At 42.1% G+C, this 13,002-nt stretch overlaps 8 non-coding genes across 8 annotated transcripts; 5 read left to right on the forward strand and 3 right to left on the reverse strand.

Moving 5' to 3' along the window:
• Positions 1-214: 214 nt before the first annotated feature.
• trnat-cgu (transfer RNA threonine (anticodon CGU)) lies at positions 215-288 on the reverse strand. The gene has a single exon. It is a non-coding gene; the product is annotated as a tRNA-Thr (tRNA).
• A 110-nt stretch (positions 289-398) lies between these two features.
• Positions 399-472, forward strand: trnat-ugu (transfer RNA threonine (anticodon UGU)). The gene has a single exon. It is a non-coding gene; the product is annotated as a tRNA-Thr (tRNA).
• Positions 473-2,459: 1,987 nt separating this feature from the next.
• trnat-agu (transfer RNA threonine (anticodon AGU)) lies at positions 2,460-2,533 on the forward strand. The gene has a single exon. It is a non-coding gene; the product is annotated as a tRNA-Thr (tRNA).
• A 365-nt stretch (positions 2,534-2,898) lies between these two features.
• On the reverse strand, positions 2,899-2,972 carry trnat-cgu (transfer RNA threonine (anticodon CGU)). Its single transcript has one exon. It is a non-coding gene; the product is annotated as a tRNA-Thr (tRNA).
• A 110-nt stretch (positions 2,973-3,082) lies between these two features.
• On the forward strand, positions 3,083-3,156 carry trnat-ugu (transfer RNA threonine (anticodon UGU)). The gene has a single exon. It is a non-coding gene; the product is annotated as a tRNA-Thr (tRNA).
• Positions 3,157-5,143: 1,987 nt separating this feature from the next.
• On the forward strand, positions 5,144-5,217 carry trnat-agu (transfer RNA threonine (anticodon AGU)). Its single transcript has one exon. It is a non-coding gene; the product is annotated as a tRNA-Thr (tRNA).
• Positions 5,218-5,581: 364 nt separating this feature from the next.
• On the reverse strand, positions 5,582-5,655 carry trnat-cgu (transfer RNA threonine (anticodon CGU)). Its single transcript has one exon. It is a non-coding gene; the product is annotated as a tRNA-Thr (tRNA).
• A 110-nt stretch (positions 5,656-5,765) lies between these two features.
• trnat-ugu (transfer RNA threonine (anticodon UGU)) lies at positions 5,766-5,839 on the forward strand. Its single transcript has one exon. It is a non-coding gene; the product is annotated as a tRNA-Thr (tRNA).
• The last annotated feature ends 7,163 nt before the right edge of the window (positions 5,840-13,002 follow it).

The following is a 13,002-nucleotide window of genomic DNA, read 5'->3' on the forward strand; positions in this document are numbered from 1 at the left end:
AAGCTTCTTCAGTTCTAGAACAAATGCTGGAGGGTCCCAGGCATTAAACCGCTAGTGGAGCTTCTGAGGGGTGTTCACCCAATATTGATGTCTTGGGCGTGTCTAAATCTTCATTGTGTCCTCTTCTTGGAAACAAAGGAGAGAAAGCATAACTCCCAATGCTTCCCGCCATCAGCACTCGTTAATGAAATGTAATGGCATTGGTAGGGAGGTAAGGCACTGCTGGGATTTGAACCCAGGATCTCCTGTTTACGAGACAGGCGCTTTGGCCAGCTAAGCCACAGCGCCTTGAGCTGTGTGCCTCTAGCTACTGTCCAACAGCTGGTGGGGAAAAATGTGACGAACCGATTCAAACCTGTGTCTGCAGAGGTTACTTGGTTTTTCCCTTCCCTGAAGGAGGCACTGTAGCTTAGCCGGTCAAAGCACCTGTCTTGTTAACAGGAGATCCTGGGTTCAAATCCCAGCAGTGCCTGTTGAGCTATTTCAAAATAAGAAGTTCTGTGTAGGCAACTTTTCCTCAATGTCAAAATAAAAGAAAGTAAGGTGTTGAATCTCAAGTTTGGAGACACTAAAGATTTAGCAAAGGACACCCCAGCAGCTGTGCACCACATGCAGATGAAAAAAAATCAAAACTGAAAGTGTACTAAAACATGAAACTGCGCAACTGTAACAACAGACATAAATGGACCAGTATAGAAACTGGGTGAGGCAGGGTTATATTGAGCTTTCGTCCCAAAAGTACTGTCAAGATTCTGCAAATCATTCGAGTTACTGATAAGAGAAGGTAAGACTGTTAGGTGTTGTGTTAAAATAAATGCCCAAGTGTTCTCTATTAAAAACAGCATAAGGAGGTGTTCTTGTTTCCTCTTATGTTATGGAAAAGTGTATAGGCAGCAGGAATTTGAGTCAGGTCTCGGTTTTTCTTGATGATGTCACTCCTTTCTCAGCTACACTTGAGAACCATGAGGAACGATCGCTGAAGGTCCTCCATAGGATGAAAGAATTTACTTTAAAGCTGTCGCCAGAAAAATGTCAGTTCCTTAAGGACATCTGTCCAATATCTCGGCTATGTTGTATCATCAGAAGGGGTCAAAACAGATCCAGCTGCCCTCACTACCTGGCCAAGACCAGCTAACATCAAGTAGCTTAAGTCTTTCCTTGGGTTCACTGGATATTACAGGAGGTTTATAAAAGACTATTCCAAGCTTGCAATACCCCTTAATCACTTAAGTGCTGGTTGCCTCCCACTGAAGAGAAAATCCAGTCTGTCTGGCAGAAACCACAAGGTTTCTACCAGTGCGGAACTCAAAAAGCCTTTTCACGAAAAATGGACCCCAACCGCTGAAGATACTTTTAAGACATTGATTCTCAAGCTCACAACAGCTCCTGTTCTTGGGTTTGCAGATCCAAAGAGACATTATATTGTGCACACCGATGCAAGCGCCCATGTTCTCGGTGCAGCCTTATATCAAGAACAGGAGAGCAAGTTAAGAGTCACTGCCTGTGCCAGTAGGGGTCTCTCCAAGTCCGAGCAAAGGTACCCTGCACACAAGCTTGACTTCCTGTCTGTGAAGTGGGCTGTCACCCAGAACGTTTTCCGCTATCTCTATGGAGCAAAATTTACAGTGATGACAGACAATAATCCACTCACTTACGTTTTAACATCTGCAAAGTTGGACGCAGTAGGGCATTGCTGGTTGGCCGTACTTTCCAGTTTTGATTTTGACATTGAGTATAGCGCTGGGAAGAACAACCAAGATGCAGATGGGCTGTTGAGACGTCCGTATCGGCATGCCTGTGATATATCTGATCAGAGTTCTAATGATGAGGAAAATGCCATTGAAGGCTTTACTGCACAGCTCTTGCGCCGCAACAAAGAGCCTGATTTTCCAACCGAGGCAGTAAAGGCAGTATGCAAGAGACATGAGTATTCCTCAACTCTTGAGGAGGAGGCAGCAGTACCATCGTCTGCACGAGTACAATGTTTGGCTATTGGAGCCTCTGCAATACCAGCAGATTTCTGTCAAACTGATGTAGCTGGGCCATGCCCCCTGATGCAGATGTCTCTTTCCGATTGGCTACGTGAACAGAAATTAGATCTGGAGAGCTGAGAGAGTCTTGCAGAAAGCTACCAGTTAGCCATTGAGCACAGTCAAAAGAGTGCTTTGCGAAACAAACAAAGGTTTGACAGTAAAGTGCGGGAATCCACCCTTGCCAAGGGAAATAGAGTTGTTTTGAGGACTTGTTCAGACTCACCCTGTTGAATCAGTCTCAAAAGATTCTCCTTCACCTTATGATGTTTCCACTGAGGTCATTGAAGAAGTGAGGAACAGGAAGTTACTTGTTGGACTATTTGACCATATCCTACATTTATAGTGCACAAAAGTTAAAAAATTGAACTCGTCTCCTTCTGCAGTACCAGGTAATACCAGGTATTACCGGTTTGCCTGACAGCAGGAGGCACTGTGGCTTAGCTGGTCAAAGCGCCTGTCTAGTAAACAGGAGACCCTGGGTTCAAATCCCAGCAGTGCCTTCCTGTTACCATTTGAAACCATCTTCTTCACAGTGTTGATTGCATTCTTAATCTTGGAGTTGGGAAATCTTTCCAAGTCTGTGTATGTCCTCAGTTATCCACCTGACAGTACTCTTGAGAGCTTTAAAAACTTCTTTTCACCTGATCCAAGAAGCTTCTTCAGTTCTAGAACAAATGCTGGAGGGTCCCAGGCATTAAACCGCTAGTGGAGCTTCTGAGGGTTGTTCACCCAATATTGATGTCTTGGGCGTGTCTAGATCTTCATTGTGTCCTCTTCTTGGAAACGAAGGAGAGAAAGCATAACTCCCAATGCTTCCCGCCATCAGCACTCGTTAATGAAATGTAATGGCATTGGTAGGGAGGTAAGGCACTGCTGGGATTTGAACCCAGGATCTCCTGTTTACGAGACAGGCGCTTTGGCCAGCTAAGCCACAGCGCCTTGAGCTGTGTGCCTCTAGCTACTGTCCAACAGCTGGTGGGGAAAAATGTGACGAACCGATTCAAACCTGTGTCTGCAGAGGTTACTTGGTTTTTCCCTTCCCTGAAGGAGGCACTGTAGCTTAGCCGGTCAAAGCACCTGTCTTGTAAACAGGAGATCCTGGGTTCAAATCCCAGCAGTGCCTGTTGAGCTATTTCAAAATAAGAAGTTCTGTGTAGGCAACTTTTCCTCAATGTCAAAATAAAAGAAAGTAAGGTGTTGAATCTCAAGTTTGGAGGCACTAAAGATTTAGCAAAGGACACCCCAGCAGCTGTGCACCACATGCAGATGAAAAAAAATCAAAACTGAAAGTGTGCTAAAACATGAAACTGCGCAACTGTAACAACAGACATAAATGGACCAGTATAGAAACTGAGTGAGGCAGGGTTATATTGAGCTTTTGTCCCAAAAGCACTGTCAAGATTCTGCAAATCATTCGAGTTACTGATAAGAGAAGGTAAGACTGTTAGGTGTTGTGTTAAAATAAATGCCCAAGTGTTCTCTATTAAAAACAGCATAAGGAGGTGTTCTTGTTTCCTCTTATGTTATGGAAAAGTGTATAGGCAGCAGGAATTTGAGTCAGGTCTCGGTTTTTCTTGATGATGTCACTCCTTTCTCAGCTACACTTGAGAACCATGAGGAACGATCGCTGAAGGTCCTCCATAGGATGAAAGAATTTACTTTAAAGCTGTCGCCAGACAAATGTCAGTTCCTTAAGGACATCTGTCCAATATCTAGGCTATGTTGTATCATCAGAAGGGGTCAAAACAGATCCAGCTGCCCTCACTACCTGGCCAAGACCAGCTAACATCAAGTAGCTTAAGTCTTTCCTTGGGTTCAGTGGATATTACAGGAGGTTTATAAAAGACTATTCCAAGCTTGCAATACCCCTTAATCACTTAAGTGCTGGTTGCCTCCCACTGAAGAGAAAATCCAGTCTGTCTGGCAGAAACCACAAGGTTTCTACCAGTGCGGAACTCAAAAAGCCTTTTCACGAAAAATGGACCCCAACCGCTGAAGATACTTTTAAGACATTGATTCTCAAGCTCACAACAGCTCCTGTTCTTGGGTTTGCAGATCCAAAGAGACATTATATTGTGCACACCGATGCAAGCGCCCATGTTCTCGGTGCAGCCTTATATCAAGAACAGGAGAGCAAGTTAAGAGTCACTGCCTGTGCCAGTAGGGGTCTCTCCAAGTCCGAGCAAAGGTACCCTGCACACAAGCTTGACTTCCTGTCTGTGAAGTGGGCTGTCACCCAGAACGTTTTCCGCTATCTCTATGGAGCAAAATTTACAGTGATGACAGACAATAATCCACTCACTTACGTTTTAACATCTGCAAAGTTGGACGCAGTAGGGCATTGCTGGTTGGCCGTACTTTCCAGTTTTGATTTTGACATTGAGTATAGCGCTGGGAAGAACAACCAAGATGCAGATGGGCTGTTGAGACGTCCGTATCGGCATGCCTGTGATATATCTGATCAGAGTTCTAATGATGAGGAAAATGCCATTGAAGGCTTTACTGCACAGCTCTTGCGCCGCAACAAAGAGCCTGATTTTCCAACCGAGGCAGTAAAGGCAGTATGCAAGAGACATGAGTATTCCTCAACTCTTGAGGAGGAGGCAGCAGTACCATCGTCTGCACGAGTACAATGTTTGGCTATTGGAGCCTCTGCAATACCAGCAGATTTCTGTCAAACTGATGTAGCTGGGCCATGCCCCCTGATGCAGATGTCTCTTTCCGATTGGCTACGTGAACAGAAATTAGATCTGGAGAGCTGAGAGAGTCTTGCAGAAAGCTACCAGTTAGCCATTGAGCACAGTCAAAAGAGTGCTTTGCGAAACAAACAAAGGTTTGACAGTAAAGTGCGGGAATCCACCCTTGCCAAGGGAAATAGAGTTGTTTTGAGGACTTGTTCAGACTCACCCTGTTGAATCAGTCTCAAAAGATTCTCCTTCACCTTATGATGTTTCCACTGAGGTCATTGAAGAAGTGAGGAACAGGAAGTTTCTTGTTGGACTATTTGACCATATCCTACATTTATAGTGCACAAAAGTTAAAAAATTGAACTCGTCTCCTTCTGCAGTACCAGGTAATACCAGGTATTACCGGTTTGTCTGACAGCAGGAGGCACTGTGGCTTAGCTGGTCAAAGCGCCTGTCTAGTAAACAGGAGACCCTGGGTTCAAATCCCAGCAGTGCCTTCCTGTTACCATTTGAAACCATCTTCTTCACAGTGTTGATTGCATTCTTAATCTTGGAGTTGGGAAATCTTTCCAAGTCTGTGTATGTCCTCAGTTATCCACCTCACAGTACTCTTGAGAGCTTTAAAAACTTCTTTTCACCTGATCCAAGAAGCTTCTTCAGTTCTAGAACAAATGCTGGAGGGTCCCAGGCATTAAACCGCTAGTGGAGCTTCTGAGGGTTGTTCACCCAATATTGATGTCTTGGGCGTGTCTAGATCTTCATTGTGTCCTCTTCTTGGAAACGAAGGAGAGAAAGCATAACTCCCAATGCTTCCGCCATCAGCACTCGTTAATGAAATGTAATGGCATTGGTAGGGAGGTAAGGCACTGCTGGGATTTGAACCCAGGATCTCCTGTTTACGAGACAGGCGCTTTGGCCAGCTAAGCCACAGCGCCTTGAGCTGTGTGCCTCTAGCTACTGTCCAACAGCTGGTGGGGAAAAATGTGACGAACCGATTCAAACCTGTGTCTGCAGAGGTTACTTGGTTTTTCCCTTCCCTGAAGGAGGCACTGTAGCTTAGCCGGTCAAAGCACCTGTCTTGTAAACAGGAGATCCTGGGTTCAAATCCCAGCAGTGCCTGTTGAGCTATTTCAAAATAAGAAGTTCTGTGTAGGCAACTTTTCCTCAATGTCAAAATAAAAGAAAGTAAGGTGTTGAATCTCAAGTTTGGAGGCACTAAAGATTTAGCAAAGGACACCCCAGCAGCTGTGCACCACATGCAGATGAAAAAAAATCAAAACTGAAAGTGTGCTAAAACATGAAACTGCGCAACTGTAACAACAGACATAAATGGACCAGTATAGAAACTGAGTGAGGCAGGGTTATATTGAGCTTTTGTCCCAAAAGCACTGTCAAGATTCTGCAAATCATTCGAGTTACTGATAAGAGAAGGTAAGACTGTTAGGTGTTGTGTTAAAATAAATGCCCAAGTGTTCTCTATTAAAAACAGCATAAGGAGGTGTTCTTGTTTCCTCTTATGTTATGGAAAAGTGTATAGGCAGCAGGAATTTGAGTCAGGTCTCGGTTTTTCTTGATGATGTCACTCCTTTCTCAGCTACACTTGAGAACCATGAGGAACGATCGCTGAAGCTCCTCCATAGGATGAAAGAATTTACTTTAAAGCTGTCGCCAGAGAAATGTCAGTTCTTCAGGACATCTGTCCAATATCTCGGCTATGTTGTATCATCAGAAGGGGTCAAAACAGATCCAGCTGCCCTCACTACCTGGCCAAGACCAGCTAACATCAAGTAGCTTAAGTCTTTCCTTGGGTTCAGTGGATATTACAGGAGGTTTATAAAAGACTATTCCAAGCTTGCAATACCCCTTAATCACTTAAGTGCTGGTTGCCTCCCACTGAAGAGAAAATCCAGTCTGTCTGGCAGAAACCACAAGGTTTCTACCAGTGCGGAACTCAAAAAGCCTTTTCACGAAAAATGGACCCCAACCGCTGAAGATATATACATGTTAGGCATTTGTGTCAACCACAGTATTGTTTAAAAAAAAATACATGCCTCTTTTAAGATCATATTATAGTGCAGTAGACAAGGTATCTACTGTAAATATATTTGAATAAGCCACCTACAATAGGTCATGAAAAATAAAATGTTTTGATCCTGCTCACCTTTAACTGACATCCAGCTCTGTGCTGACTCTCTTCCTGAGTACTGACACTTGTAGAAACCTTCATCAGACTCTGACACTGCAGAGATCTTCAGCTCCCCTTGGGTATCATTTTGAATAAGTTTGTCATTGTGATAGAAAAACACATTGGAAAGTATTTTTTCTCTTGAACTGCAGCTCAGACTAACAGAACTTCCTTCAGTCACAGGATGAACAAGATTCACCAGGATAGGATCATAATCTGCAAAACAGTCAAATCACATTAGTTCTGGTCACACTATTAGGGATTGAAAGAGCCTTAACAACAACAACAAAATGAATTGCACAAAGTTAGAGATAAGAAGTGAGACGGCCTATAGAGAGGAGACGATGGCACTGTACGAGTGGTGTCTGGAAAATAACCTGACTCTCAACATCAGCAAAACTAGAGAAATGATAGTGGACTACCGGAAACGACCAGTCAGGGAACACCAGCCCATCCACATAAACAGTACCAAGGTTGAAAGGGTCAGCAGCTTCAAATTCCTTGGAGTCAACATCACCGAGGACTTCTCCTGGACCCTTCACACAGACACTGCTATCAGGAAAGCTCGCCAGCGACTCTACTTCCTGAGGAGGCTGAGGAAGTTTGGCATGAATGCCAACATCACCTCAAATTTCTACAGGTGAGCAATCGAGAGCTTGCTGACGAGCTGCATTACAGTTTGGTACGGAAGCTGCTCTGCCAGCAGCCGTAAATCACTACAGAGGGTGGTGAAGGCAGCAGAGCACATCACTGGCATGAGGCTTCCTGCCATTCAGGACATTTATCTTCAGCGATGCCTCCGTAAAGCACACAGCATCATCAAGGACCACAGCCACCCAGCACATCAGCTCTTCTCCTTGTTACCATCTGACAGACGTTACAGGAGTCTGTCTGCTCGGACTACAAGACTTAAAAACAGTTTTTACCACCAAGCCATACGACACCTCAACCACAACACTTAAACACACACAGCACAGTCCACAGGACGCACTCAGAAGCTACCCTGCAGCTTCACAAGTACTCTGTATAATCTACACTGGTCACTCCACTTTATTGGTATTTATATTTAAAAAAGTGCAATACTGTAACAACTGCCACTAAAAAACTTTTGCACTGTTCAGTTTGTACTGCTGCTCATTCCTGCCACTGTGCAATATCCCATATATTAATATATGGGATATTGCACAATATCAAGTCTGGAATTTAAATTTACTCTACATTCAGCTGAATATGACAAAGAGAACCAGATCTGAGTTTTGGTGGTTTTTTTGTAGGCAAGAGTCTAGACAGAGAAGTCCAGACTTGCTTCCCCTGGCCACTCTTCCATGGTCTCACTGTGGTTATACAGGGACTGAATAGGCTGTGACAACGAGCCAGGTATCCCATGCAGGATACCCCGAGAGATGCAATCAAGTGCTTTCTCTAATTCCACAAAGCAAATGCAGATTGGTTGGGCAAATTCCCACTTACCCTCAAATATCCTTGATAGGATGCAGGACACTTTGACAGGTGTCCAGCATCTTATGGTGTCACCAACTCAAAAGTGGTAATCAGTTGACAGCTCAGCTCATTTCTTTACCCGATTGTCCAGAATATACAAAAAATTTAAATGATAAAATTGACTGTTGATTTCTGGTAGGTGGTCATCATAGGAGTTTTCAGAATTATTCTACATCTGGCGCCCCACCCAGGACCAATTTGCCTTGAGAGAGTCTACCAGCAGAATGTAACCCCTGTACTGTGATACAGTGGTGATTCACAGAGGGGACATGTCTGAACTACTGAGAAAAATATGTAGGTCTTCGTTTTCACATACAATGACTTACAGCAGGTAATTGGGGCAATCATTTACATACCGTGTACAGTGATGTTGACTGCATTGCTGAAATCTCCTGATTCAGATTCACACCAGTACACTGCAATATCTGACTCTCATGTGGTGATTTTGTTTGTAGATCCAGTCATTCTGCTGCAGTTAGAAAAATTCAGTTGGCCATTATCAGAGAACTTCCTCACTCTCCACTCAGTGAAGTTTCCCTCACAGGTCAGTGAGACAGAGTCAGAGGTGAAGTGTTGCACTCTGTCAGGACTCACTGTGAGAGACGCTGCTGAATTAACATCTGAAAACAACATGCAGTGAAGACACAAAGCTCAGAAATGTTAAATATTAGTTAAATGTTTCTGGTATTTTTTGATGGTCAGTGCTGATAACTTAACAATTTGTGTTTTTTTAGTGAACCAATTTTTTTTAACTTGAACAAGAAGGTCCTGAGTTCAATTCCACCATCAGGCCGGGGTCTTTCTGTGTGGAGTTTGCATGTTCTCCCCGTGTTTGCGTGGGTTCCCTCCGGGTACTCCGGCTTCTTCCCACCGTCCAAAGACATGCAGTTTGTGGGGATAGGTTAATTGGTTAAACCAAATTGCCCATAGGTGTGAATCTGTGAGTGAATGTGGGCGCGAATGGTTGTCTGTCTCTGTGTGTTGGCCCTGTGACAGACTGGCGACCTGTCCGGGGTGTACCCTGCCTCTCGCCCTATGACAGCTGGGATAGGCCCCAGCGCCCCCCGCGACCCTGAAAAGGATAAGTGGAAGCGAATGGATGGATGGATCGAATAAATAACAAAAATCTCAAACAACAATATCCAGAATCTTAAGCCATGTTCCATTTCTTTATAGTTTTAAGGAAAATGTAAAATTGGTGAAATGACATAACATGTATAAACATAAATATAAATGGAAATTTAGTCTACAAGTTTATAGTCTACACCTTCTATGTGTTTATGAATCAAAGTAATAATAGGTTAATTGAAGAACAAACAATTTAATGAACATCCCATCTCCATCGTTTTCTAACAGGAAACTGAGTTCATGTTGTTTCTGCCTCAAACAGCTCCTTTAAATTCTAGACTTTGAATTTAGTCTAGAAAAGTCAACTCAGAACCCAAAACTCAAGACTACTGGAGCAGTGTGGCATCATCTTGACAGAGAATGGAATAAAAGGCTTAACAACATCCAAAGAAGAACTTTGAAAGACCTCCAGTCTTTTAAAGCAAACTTTAAAAAACAAGCAAACAGTTTAATCCCAGGATTTCAATTAACAAAACAAAAAAAAAGAAGGAAAAAAAACAATTCTGGCATTTTGTTTGTTTCCATTATGGTTGACGCCACATATAAAACACCAGGACAGGAACACATAATGTACCACACACAACCATAAATGCTGGCAACTTATGTAGGTTACATCATAGGCTTTACGAAGATTCAACAGAGAAATCTAAATCAGCCATTATTCAGAGTGTCTAAGGAAAATTAAATGCATATATACCATAACAAGGCTGAATGCACTGTATGCTGATGTGTTAAATTGACTTTTTCATAAACCATTACTAGCATCACACAAGTGTCTCATCTTTGCCTCCTACTTGTCTGTTTGCTTTGTTTGATAGGAGCTTTATCACCAAAAAAAAAAAAAAAACCTACCCTTACACACATTTGTTGTTGGGTCATTAAGGTAACATTTGAAGTCTACAAAATACATATATTAGATGGGTTCAAACTGACATAGAGGTATAACTGCAGAGATAAAAAAAAATATTAGCAAACCAGACAATAGACTGTTATTTCCCTCCTGTCATCGATATGATCATCCAGTAGGCCACCACTGGTACATTGCAGTCATAAACTGCTGGTGCACACTAATCACCAGCACACAAAATCATTACCAAACACAGCAGCTGTTGGTAATCCTGCACTTTTTCATGCAAGAGTTAAATCTATAAGTAAAAATACCTCCCTTTAAATTTTAAGCTGAGCTTTATGAATGTAAAGTGTCCCACAAATCCAAACTCCTTTATTTTATTTTATTTTTTTCTTCTCCTTTCTGACAATTATGAGACATTTTGTGTTCTTTGCTAGTCTCTTTCTTATTGTTGAATCATGAACTCTGAACTTAACTTAGGAAAGTGAGATCTACAGTTCTTTGGATGCTGTTCAGTCGTCTTTTGTTGCCTCCTAAGTGAGGGGTTGATGCGCTCTTGGAGTAATTTTGGTAGGCCGCCCACTTCTAGGAAGGTTTGCCACTCTTCCAAGTTTCTAAATTTTTCCCATTTTTTCCCAGCCTTAAAAATGGCTTTGTAACCCTTTCCAGAGTGATAGATCAATGAAGGATGTGTTACTTTTTGAACCCAGCTTTCCAAAAAATGTAAGTTAATTCATGATTTATTTATTTATTTATTTTTTGCCTGTCCCGTTTGGCTCTTTTGCCATCAGAATTATTGCCTAAAGGCGAAGAAAGATGCCCAACGGATTTACTTTACCAAATGGACCATCTCAGCCTTGCCGTAATGGTCTATTTGATTCACCTTTTATTGTTTATTTTATTTTATTTTCACTTTGCTAAATACGGAAAAAAAGGGGAAAAGCAGAATGATAAACCCACTCACAGAGCACTGGGGAATATGTAACAGGGTTATTTACAGCTAAGTCAATAAAACAGAGGCAAAGCAGCAGGTGAATGCATTAAAGATTTGGGAGAGGCGGTCAAAGTATTTCCAAGGGTAAACACACACTGTTGTTTTAATCTCACACGGCTCGATACACACAGAGAGATTTGCACAGACAGACTGATTATTCCAACGTAAAGAGAAACAGAAAATCATACAAGACAGAGGATGAGCACGTACCTCACTGACACAATAATATGGCAACAACTGAGTGTCTGCTTCTGTCAGTCTGAAATAGTCAGCTTGATGAGCAATGAGCTGTACATCAGTATGATCAGCTGATCTTCTACAGGTTAGCAGCCAGTGAGGAGGCAGAGACATTGAGCGGAGCTACCTCTGTACAAAGGTAACACACCTCCACGAACACACACAGACAAGCACCAACAGGAGAGAGAGAGAAAGAGGCAAAAGGCCATCGTGAGAGAAACTCAGGGACCGTGACAGGGAGACTGTTTGGTTTCTGGCAGAACCACGTTACCATGGAACTACACAGAAGACAAGGTCTTCATGTCAGAGAACAACAGTAAGAGGTGTCTCCTTCTTTCTCTGTTGTCCCTGTGATAGACTGGTGACCAGATCAGGGTACACCATGTCCTGAACTTATAAGATAAGATAAGATAAGATATAACTTTATTAATCCCTCGGGTGGGTTCCTCTGGGAAATTCTATTTCCAAAAGCACAGCACCGACAGAAGTTACAGAGTTACAGAATATTATATATATATATACACACACACACACATATATAAATACAGAGACATATATAAATAAAATATACGAAGGGGATAAATAGAATAAATAGGAATAAAAATAAAAATACAAGTGAATTGCACATTTCAAGTATCTTGTATCGCTATATCTAAGAGGTATAACTAGAGTAACTAGAGGAAGGTGAAATAAAGTTTGAAAGTCTAAAAAAAGTTAAAGTTAAGAAAAGGTGCGGTGTTGCATCTTGAAAGATGGCACATGGAAGAGGTTCTAGCCCCTCTGTGACCCAAGAACTGGGAAATTCTGACCCACAGAAAATGGATGAATGAGTAGAAGACTCACACTGAGCATTTTGTGGTTGCACAAACAGAACAGGATTTCACAGAGAAGCCAAATAAGAAATGATAAAATAATCAAAGGGCTTTTACATGAAAATTATTGAAAACAGAAGTCACGCCTCTACTTCAGTTAGAGGTGAGACTAACTTATTGGGTGTTTATTTGTAAGCTCAGAAGAAAGTCAAAACTTCATTTATTATTATGATTTTAGATTGATGTACCGCAATTATTAATGTTTTTATATATTACCTTTGATTCATCATATCTGCTGTCTAAACGCTTTGACAATCCTGCTCCTTGTTTTAAATCCAAGAATGAGACAATCTTTTTATATTTACAGGAAAATACCAGATAATGTATTTTTTCTGAAACTGAACAAATAAACAAACAAATAAATAAATACTGTATCACTGAGTGCGTCTAAAGAACAAGTACCTTGATCAACATTAAGGTATCAATAGTTGCAAGACTGTGGGACTTGCAACTTGGGGTTAGTGTCTTACCCTCGGATATTTAGCATGAAGATTGGGGGAGGCAGAGATCAAACCA

The sequence above is a fragment of the Perissodus microlepis genome, chromosome 3 (genome assembly GCF_051167445.1).
Source record: "Perissodus microlepis isolate ML-2025 ecotype Zambia chromosome 3, ASM5116744v1, whole genome shotgun sequence".
NCBI classification, from domain to species: Eukaryota; Metazoa; Chordata; class Actinopteri; order Cichliformes; family Cichlidae; genus Perissodus; species Perissodus microlepis.